This window comes from Acinonyx jubatus, chromosome E4, assembly GCF_027475565.1.
Source record: "Acinonyx jubatus isolate Ajub_Pintada_27869175 chromosome E4, VMU_Ajub_asm_v1.0, whole genome shotgun sequence".
Taxonomy (NCBI): domain Eukaryota; kingdom Metazoa; phylum Chordata; class Mammalia; order Carnivora; family Felidae; genus Acinonyx; species Acinonyx jubatus.
In genome coordinates, this window is record NC_069395.1 from 26696796 (window position 1) to 26706734 (window position 9939).

A 9939-nucleotide genomic window follows, 5' to 3' on the forward strand; every position below is an offset into this window, starting at 1 on the left:
CCGATGGGGAGCTTGAACCCACGAACCGTGAGATCCTGACCTGAGCCGAAGTCGGACGCTTAACCGACTGAGCCACCCAGGTGCCCCTAGAACACATTTTAAACATGTCCCTTAATTTGGACTTATCTGTGAATCAGAACAATTCCAAACCTGTATATTAAGATTAAAATTTACAGGGTGCCTAGGTGGCTCAGTCGGTTAAGCGTCCGACTCTTGATTTCAGCTCAGGTCATGATCTCGAGGTTCTTGAGATAGAGCCCAAGACAGGCTCCGGGCTGTTAGAGCTGAGCCTCCTTGGGATTCTCTCTCTCCCTCTCTTTCTGTCCCTCCCCTGCAGGTGCGCCTGTGTGCGCTCTCCCACTCTCTCTCAAAATAAATAAATAAACATTTAAAAAAAAAAAAAAGATTAAGGGTGCCTGGGTGGCTCAGTCAGTTGAGCTTCCGACTTCGGCTCAGGTCATGATCTCATAGCTCATGAGTTAGAGACACAAGTCTAGCTTTGTGCTGACCGCTCAGAGCCTGGAGCCTTCTTTGGATTCTGTGTCTCCCTTTCTCTCTGCTCCTCCCCTGCTTGTGCTCTGTCTCTCTGTCTGTCTCTCAAGAATAAATAAACATTTAAAAAATCAAAAGAAGAGCTTATAGTTGTAGTGCGTGAAGGCATTTGATATGTGTTTGGATGAGTTTGGGGGAATACATGCTAAGACTGGAGAGTTAAGGGAGCAGAGTTTGAAGGTCAGGGAGAGGAGTTTGGATGATGACAAATAGGGACGGGTTGTTTCTTGTGTAAGGGAAGGGCAGGACAAAATGGACTTGGGGAGAGAGATGCTGGAGGGACAGAGATTAGGTAGTCAAGTGTTGGGCACAATCCAGGTGTGAAGAAATGAGAGCGGAGATCAAGGTTGTGGCACTGGGATGGGCGGGGAAACCTGGGGGGAAACTGGGTTGGGGAGAAGGATGAATGTTCTAGGTGGACTTTGTGCCCTGCCTCCGCTGTGTCTGTTTGCTCTGGGGGCTTCTTTGCTGTTATCAGTGAATTGTGGTGCAATCCCTTGTGCCTTTCAGCAGCCACAAATTTATACAGAAACTAACCCATCCCACAAAAGAGAGGGACCAGGAACATTGACCCCCCCCCCCCGAGATTTAAGGCTACAAAGACATGACTGATGGGTGGGGAAGGCCCAGCCGAAGTCAGACTTCAGGAAAGGAGGGTCAGTTTCTCAAGAAAAAAAATCCCTATGAGGGAAAATGGATTTGGGGCCAGTGACCCAGACTCAACTCAACACCCTATGGGACAGCCTCTTTTTTTTTTTTTTAATTTTTTAATGTTTATTCATTTTTTGAGAGAGAGTGAGAGCACGAGCAGGGGAGGGGCAGAGAGAGGGGGAGACACAGAATCCGAAGCAGGCTCCAGACTCTGAGCTGTCAGCACAGAGCCTGACACGGGGCTTAAACTCATGAAATGTGAGATCCTGACCTGAGCTGAAGTCGGACGCTTAACCGACTGAGCCACCCAGGCGCCCCTGGGATAGCCTCTTTAAGAGTGTATATTGTGTGCCCTGAGAGTGATTTCAGCTGGAGGTAGAGGGAGGTGACCCTAGAGTAGTGTATGTGTGTGAACTGAGTGAGCTCACACCTCGGAAAGCCGGGAAGCTCTGCAGTGGGATGGCTTTGACTGGGTTTACAGGAGACAGAGCATGTTCCTTCCCATGGCACCAGAGTTTACTGTCCAGGGAAACCTACAGATGCCTATAGTAAGGCCTGCAGGAGTCAGAAAACTGGAGTTTTATTCCTTCAGGACTCCTGGGATTTAAGCCAAGAAACTGACACCAGTGACATTAACAGAGTTCTAGTTCTCCTGAGTGGTGGATCTGTGGTTCCATTATTAGCAGCGGCAGCAGGTGCTTGGCTGCCCACAGCTGGGCAGAGGCCAGCAGGCACGGGTGACTTGGTCAGAGTGGCATCTCCAAGGAGCTATCAGGGACCAGGAATTGCAGAGCCTAGCTCAAAGGGTATTCTGGTCTCCTTTTCACCAGGGCACTGAAGTAGCGAGCAGTGACCAGGCTATTCGTGGACACACAGGCACCATGGGGATTCTCAAAAAAAAAAAAAAAAAAAAAAAAAAAGAGCAGAAGGTAATTCCTGGAAAAGACTGTTAACTTCCTGTTTGTCCAACAGCTTGAGGCTCAGCGATCCCTGGAATGTTGTTAGGAATGCAAATTCTCAATCCTAATGAATCGGAAAACCTGTATTTTAATAATAGAATATCACTACCAAAGTAGAATTATTTACATTCAGACTAATGATGTCTTGGATACAGTCTCTCCATAATCCGTACTCCCCAGAACAACCCACTTTGCTAATGGAGCAAGTGAAGTCACTACCTCCTCCGTGTGGGCAAATCCAGAGACCGTGTGTATGTCCCTTCTCACTCAGCCTCTCAGCCTCACTGGCTGCAGTGACCAGTCCTTCTTGGAAACACTCTCTCCACATGGCTTCTGTGACAGCAGACTCTCCTGGTCTTCCTCCCAGGGCACATGGGAGAACGGTGAGAAAGGAGGACGGAGACAGGGCCAGGGCACGTGGCACCTTTTAGACTACAAAAAGACATCTGGGTTTGGGTTTTATTCTAGTTGCGGAAGGAAGCCACTTAAGGGTTGTAAGCAGGAGAGTGATGCGATTTCTCCTTTAAAAGCTGCTGTACAGGGGCACCTGGGTGGCTCAGCCGGTTAGGCGTCTGACTCTTAGTTTCAACTCATGTCATGATCTCACGGTTCATGGGGTCGAGACCCACACAGAGTGTGGAGCCTGCTTGGAATTCTCTCTCTCCCTCTCTCTGCCCCTTCCCTGCTCACTCAGTCTCTCTCTCAAAAAAATAAATAAATAGGGGCACCTGGGTGATTCAGTCGATTAAGTGTCCAACTTCGGCTCAGGTCATGATCCGCACGTTCCAGCTCAGGTCAGGTCCGCGGGTTCGAGCTCCACATTGGGCTCTGTGCTGACAGTTTGGAGCCTGGAGCCTGCTTCGGGTTCTCTGTCTCCCTCTCTCTCTGCCCCTCCTCCACTCTCACTCTGTTTCTCTGTCTTCCAAAAATAAATAAACATGAAAAAATAGATAAATAAGCATTTAAAAATTAAAAATAAAAGCTGTTGTACAGAGAACGTACCAAAAAGGAGCAGAAGAAAAAGATGCAGGTCCCAGCCCTGGGGTTCCAACATCTGAAAGTCGGAGAGATGAAAAGCCAGGAAAAGAAACTGAGTGCCTAGTGAATTGCTTGGTGGTCCCAGTGGTCCCAGGCACACAGACCGTGCAACTTAATCGGCCTTAAGACACAGAAAACAGGGGATAGAAGAAGAGAGAGAATCCTAAGCAGAATCCAGGTTCAGTGCAGAGCCCCGCATGGGGCTTGATCCCATGAGCCTGGGATCATGACCTGAGCCGAAATCAAGAGTTGGATGCTTAATTAGCTGAGCCACCCAGGTGCCCACCACCCCGCCCGCCACTCACACTCTCTCTCTAAAAAAAAATTCTAAAAGAAAAGAAAAATTAATAACATCTTAAAAAAAAAAAAGTTCTAATGTGTATGTCATTGGAATTCCGAAGAAGAGACAGACTGATGCAGAAAAATGTTAGAAGAAATAGTAGGTCAGAAAAGACAAGCAAAAAGGAGACACTGCCACTGACTGGAGGAGGTGAAGAAGTTGTAGAATTACATGTTCTATGGGGTCCTGGGATGGATCCTGGAACAGAGAAAAGACATTGGTACAAGCTGATGAAATCCCAGTAACGTGTATAAGTTGGTTAATAACACTGTACCAATGTTAGTTGCTCCGTTTCCATCATCCTATCATTTATTTATGTAAGGTGTTAACATTAGGGAGTGTTTGGAGGAGTGTATGTGGGGAATTGGCACCTTATTTTTGGAGCTTTTCGGAAAGTTGTAAATTATTTCAAAATAAAAAGGGTTTAACTTTTTTAAGTGGAAGGAAAGAAGGAAGGAAGGGGTAGTGGCTATTTAATGTCAGATAAAGTAAACTTCAGCACAAAGAATATTATCAGTGATAAAGAGGGTCATTATGTAACAACGGAAGTCAATTCACCAAGAAGACATAACAATCCTAAATGTACCGGCAACTGACAAGAGAACTTCAAGATACATGAAGACAAAATGAGTACAACTGAAAGGGTAAGTCAACATTTATATTTGAACACGACAGCACTCTTGTCTGAGTAATTGCTTGAACCAGCAGAAGGAAAATCAGTAAGGATATAGATGACCTGAACCACACTGTCCATCAACTTGACCTAACTGGCGTATTCAGAGCATTCCATTCAATGGCAGCTGAACACACATTCTTTTCATGTAAGATTCTGCAAAATTAGAATACCCTTGAAGAATTATGTCTTGATCTGGGATTATCAAGAATGCATTTCCTCTCATAAAGGTGTGCTGTTTGGAAGGGGCACATGCACCCCCATGTTTATAGCAGCACTATCCACAATAGCCAAAGTATGGAAAGAGCCCAAATGTCCATCGATGGATGAACAGATAAAGAAGATGTGGTATATAGATACAATGGAGTATTACTTGGCAATCAAAAAGAATGAAATCTTGCCATTTGCAACTACGTGCATGCAACTAGAGGGTATTATGCTAAGTGAAATTAGTCACAGAAAGACAAATACCGTATGACTTCACTCATCTGAGGACTTTAACAGACAAAACAGATGAACATAAGGGAAGGGAAACAAAAATAGTCTAAAAACAGGGAGGGGGACAAAACGGAAGAGACTCAGAAATATGGAGAACAAACTGAGGGTTGCTGGAGGGGTTGAGGGAGTGGGGATGGGCCAAATGGGTAACAGGCACTAAGGAATCTACTCCTGAAATCATTGTTGCACTATATGCTAACTAACTTGGATGTAAATTAAAAAATAAATTACTCAAAAAAAAAAGAAAGAATGGATTTCCTCTCTTATAGAGACTCAGAGTTCTCCAGGACACCTGAGACAAACGTGAGTTTCTGTCAGAGTCTCGGCATCTGAGTGCAAGTTACCTAGGAACCTTGTATAAGTTTAGCCAACTGGAGACTCCTCTGATTGTCTGCTTGGTATCTTCCAGGGCACTGGTGGCCCTAGGTCTGCCTTCTGCTTTGACGTTTTCTGTGACTTCCAGGAAAGGAGGCACCTCCTGTAAATTAATACCACATCTGGGGTATGATCTAAATCAGTTTATCAAGAAATCAGCAAATGTACAGGCCCAACAGCCTTCTTCTTACTCTCTCATCTTTTGAAACCTAGATGTGTATATGTGTGTGCATGTGTGTGCACATATCGTTGAATCTTATAACATGGCTTCAGATATTTTCAGGCTCATGTCTCACCAGAGATATTCATCTGTTATGTAGTTGTGGTGGACAAAATAATGCTCCCCTCCCAAAGATGTTCATGTCTTAATCCCTGGAACCTGTGACTATGTTACCTTAACAAAAAAGAACTTTACGGTGTGAGTAAGTCAAAGATTTTGAGATGGGGAGATTATCCCAGATGATCTGAGAGGGCCCGATATAATCACAAGGATCCTTAGAAGAGGGAGACAAGAGGCTAAGAGTCTGAATAGTTAATTTCGTCTCTTGACTCACCACATTCTACCAATACTTTCTGCCTTTAACTTATTGATGAGGAAGGGAAAGACCGAAGGAAAAAAATGCCCTATGGATTACCTTATTTTCCCCTTTCTTGCTATGTCATTTTCAGCATAAGTGGTTAAAGTTAATATAAAGATAATGGAAGTAAAAAAGGATATGATAGGTCATTTGTGCCTTCTTTCTGTAACACCAGCTTCCCAAATGGTGTAAGAGTTAGAGTTTCCGGAAGTATTTCCAAGTCAGTATAGGCCCTCAGCCCACAGGGAAACCAGAAGTGATGATAAAGCACCGTGACACTAAGGGAGTGCTCAGGGAGGGGGCATGACAGAGGGACAGCAAAATCCTGTCTTCTGCTCATCATTAAAGGGTGAATCATAAAGAGGGAAGGGGACTTAGCGACCTCTGTATTTCATACTAAACAGTGTTCCGAGCGAGGTCGCAATCCACATAATACAAACGTGAATGATTAATTTACTGTATTTAACTAATTTGGGAATCATGATGATTAGTTATCTTGATATCTACTTCCTCATCCTGATCTTGAAAAAATTTCCCTCATACTTAGCATTGTCAGGCTCACGAGATGAGATGGTTACCGCAGTTTGGGCGTTCAGCTTAACGCAAAATTTCCTGGCAACTAATATGAGAAAATAAAACTATACAGGGAAAGAAAGAATTGTAATGTAATAAACAGTCTTTCATTCACTCATTTGTAAAGATTCTCAGAACAAGAAAAACAGAAATGTTACTCTTCGGTATGGGACAGTCTACAATTTATTCCTCATTTTCCCAATTTGGGAGAATGTCTGTAAGTATAACTGGCTTATTGAGGTATAGACATGAGTTGGCTTTATTTTTTCCAGGGCCTGTCCCCTGACTGTGGTTGGTTGAACCCCCCCCCCCCCGCCCTTTCATACTCAGTGGTACCTCTCTTTACAAATTCTCATTTTGATCTCTTAGTTTTTCATTCTCTTTCTGGTCGCCAGAATTCTCTCATGCTGGTATTTAAGATCTGCTCGAACCTTCATTTTCACCTTGGACACTCACATCTTCTTACCTGACCACATGAGGTTGCCAGCCTCTCTGTGCTTGTCATTGCTTCCCTGGCTAGCTCTGGCTGGCCGTCAGTACCAGACGTGGTGTCTCCTGGGTGGCAGGAATTTAAACACTCGTCACTTGTGGGGTGAATCTGAACACCCTGCAGAATTCTGCCCACAATACCATCCCCAGGTATGAGAGAATTAGATCCTGGAACAATCTGCCTTGATCCCACTGTCTGAGTCTGTTCAGGCTCTAACAAAAAAATACCATAGACTGGGTGGCTTAAACAACAATTTCTCACAGTTCTGGAGGTGAGGAAGTCCAAGATCAAGGTACCATCAGATTTCGTGTCCAGTGAGGCCTGCTTCTCGGTTCACAGATGGCCTTCATCTCCGTGTGTCCTCATGTGGCAGAAGGGACAGAGGAGCTCTCTGGGTTCTTTTTTTATAAGACTACTAGTCCCATTCCTGAGGGCTCCACCCTTACAATCTAACCATCTCCCGAAGGCCCCACCTCCTAATACCATCACATTGGGGTTTCAACATATGAATTTGGGGGGCGCACAAATGATCAGTCTACAGCACCCATTCAAGTGCTCGTGAGGCCACCTTCAGATGGTCTACACCCGACAGATGCATCCCAGAGGCCCCTTACCTGGCACCCTGTTGAGTGGCGCAGGCCCAGTCATCTTTCCCTGGCGACATTCATGGTTGTGAGGCCCAACAGTGGGGGGTTAGCGGCTTCACAGCCCTCTCTCTCTCAGTTCTGACACCACTCCCTTCTTCCTCCTTTTCCTAGGGTATGAGGCACTCTGCAGAAAAAGGTGGTTACCACTCACCCAGGGATGGGGACAGCGAAGGAGGAAAGAACCTCTCTTCCTGAACCTCATACTCCTCAAAGGCCAGCCTCCAACGTGTTAGTCCTTGACCATGGAGCAGGAACAAGGCGTGGTGGAGAGCGGCACTTGGTAGGACTAATTTTCCTGCTCTCAGTAAGCCCTGAGAGGGGTAGGCTGACCCCTGACAGCGCAGAGTACGCTAAATTCAGAATGTGAGGTGTTTTATACCAAGCTTGAGGCTTTCGCGCGGATTTCTGAACAACAGAAAAAACCTCCCTCAACATTTTATGGTATGAGTACAAGCACTGAAACCACATCATCAATCATCAATGACTTGCTTTTATCTTGGGCAGTGTGCTAAGGTCCACAGTGAATACAAAGGGCTCCAATATATTTTGCTGCAGGCAAAACGATACAGATTAATAGGGAGACTGATCATATACGTCAACAAAACAATGCAGAAAAAAAAAATACCCAGAACAATGACACTAGCTTACGCTTTAATGTCATACCCGTTTTGCAGAAGAAGGAACGAAGGCGTATTTATTTAAACGGGATGAGACTAGATGTCTTCGCTCCCAGCTTTATTCATGCTTTAAAATTATTTTTTTAGGGGCACCTGGGTGGCTCAGTTGGTTAAGTGTCTGGCTTTGGCTCAGGTCATGATCTCATGGTTTGTGGGTTCGAGCCCCACATCGGGCTCTGTGCTGACAGCTTGGAGCCTGGATCCTACTTCCGATTCTGTGTCTCCCTCTCTCTCTCTCCCCCTCTCCTGCTTGTGCTTTGTCTCTTTGTCTCCCAAAAATAAAATAAACATTAAAAAAATTTTTAATTATTTTTTTATTTTGAAATAATTTACAGAAGAGCTGCAAAAATAGTACAAAGAATTTCTGTATACCCTTCACCCAGCTTCCCCTAATGTTAACATCTTACATAGCCATGGTACATGATCAAAACTAAGAAACGAACATTAATGTAATACTATTAACTAAAATATGGATTTTTCGAATGTAATCATTTTTCCCCACTAATGTCCTTTTCTTCTACCAGGACCCAATATGAGGTACCATTTTGTATCTACTCAACATATCTCTTTAACACCCTCCAATCTGCAACAGTTTCTTAGTCTTTCCTTGTTTTTAATGACTTTTAATACTTTTAAAAGTCCCAGTCAGGGGACTACCTGGGTGGCTCAGTTGGTTAAGCATCCAGCTCTTGATTTCAACTCAGGTCCTGATCTCACGGTTCTTTGAGAGTTCGAGCCCTCTGTCGGGCTCTGCACTGACAGTGTGGAGCTTGCTTGGGATCTTCTCTCTCTCTCCCTCTCTCTCTGCCTCCCCCCTGCTTGCACACACACACACACACTCTCTCTCAAAATAAATAAACTTAAAAAAAAAAAGTTCTGCTCAGGTATTTGTAGAATGTCATGCAATCTGGGTTTTCTGATTTTTTTTCTCATTATACGAATGGGATTTTGTGGATTTGAAGGAAGAATACTACAGAGGTGAAGTACCCTTGTCCTTGATCATATAACAGCATGACTTATTACTGGTAAGTTAACCTTGATCACATGGTTCAGGTGGTGTCTGTTGAGTGTCTCCACTCTAAATTTACTCCCCCGCCCCTTCTATATTTAAGAAAAGAGTCACTAAATCCAGCCCTCACTAAAGGGGAGGGGAATTAAGTTCCAGGGTGAGTATTGAATAATTTGTGGACATGTGTTAAAGTCATTACAGTAATGTATAGATATTTGGGAGGAGATCTCTGAAGCTATGCAACTGTCTTACTTCTCTTTAAAGTGTCATCTGCTAGGGGTGCCTGAGTGGCTCAGTTGGTTAAGTGTTTGACTTCAGCTCAGGTCATGATCTCGTGGCTTGTGAGTTTGAGCCCCGCGTCCGGCTCTGTGCTGACAGCTCAGAGCCTGGAGCGTGCTTGGGATTCTGTGTCTCCCTCTCTCTCTCTGCCCCTCCCCCACTTGTACTCTGTCTCTGTTTCCCTCTCAAAAGTTGAAAAACATTAATAAAGTTAAAAAAAGGTGTCATCCACTAATTTTAGCATTCATTAGGACTTGCTCACAGCAATTATTCTGTGGTATCTTTTTTTTTATTATCTTTTAATTCCAGCATTGTCAACATACCGCTCTGTGGTGTCTCGATAATGATTTTCTTTTCCCCTCATTTCTCCTATACTTATTATTCAGAATTCATCTGGAAAGACAGTTTATTCCTTTCTTCCATTTTATTCATTTATTGGTATGGACTCAAGAATACTTTGTTGAGTTATAGATTTGTATCATAATTACTTGTTTTCATTGTTGAAACTGTTCTAGCTTTGCCCCCGGGAATTCTTTTAGTTGACTCCTTTTGACATGCCTTCATCTTTTCTTGTCTTTCCTTCCCCCTTCTTTCTTTTTC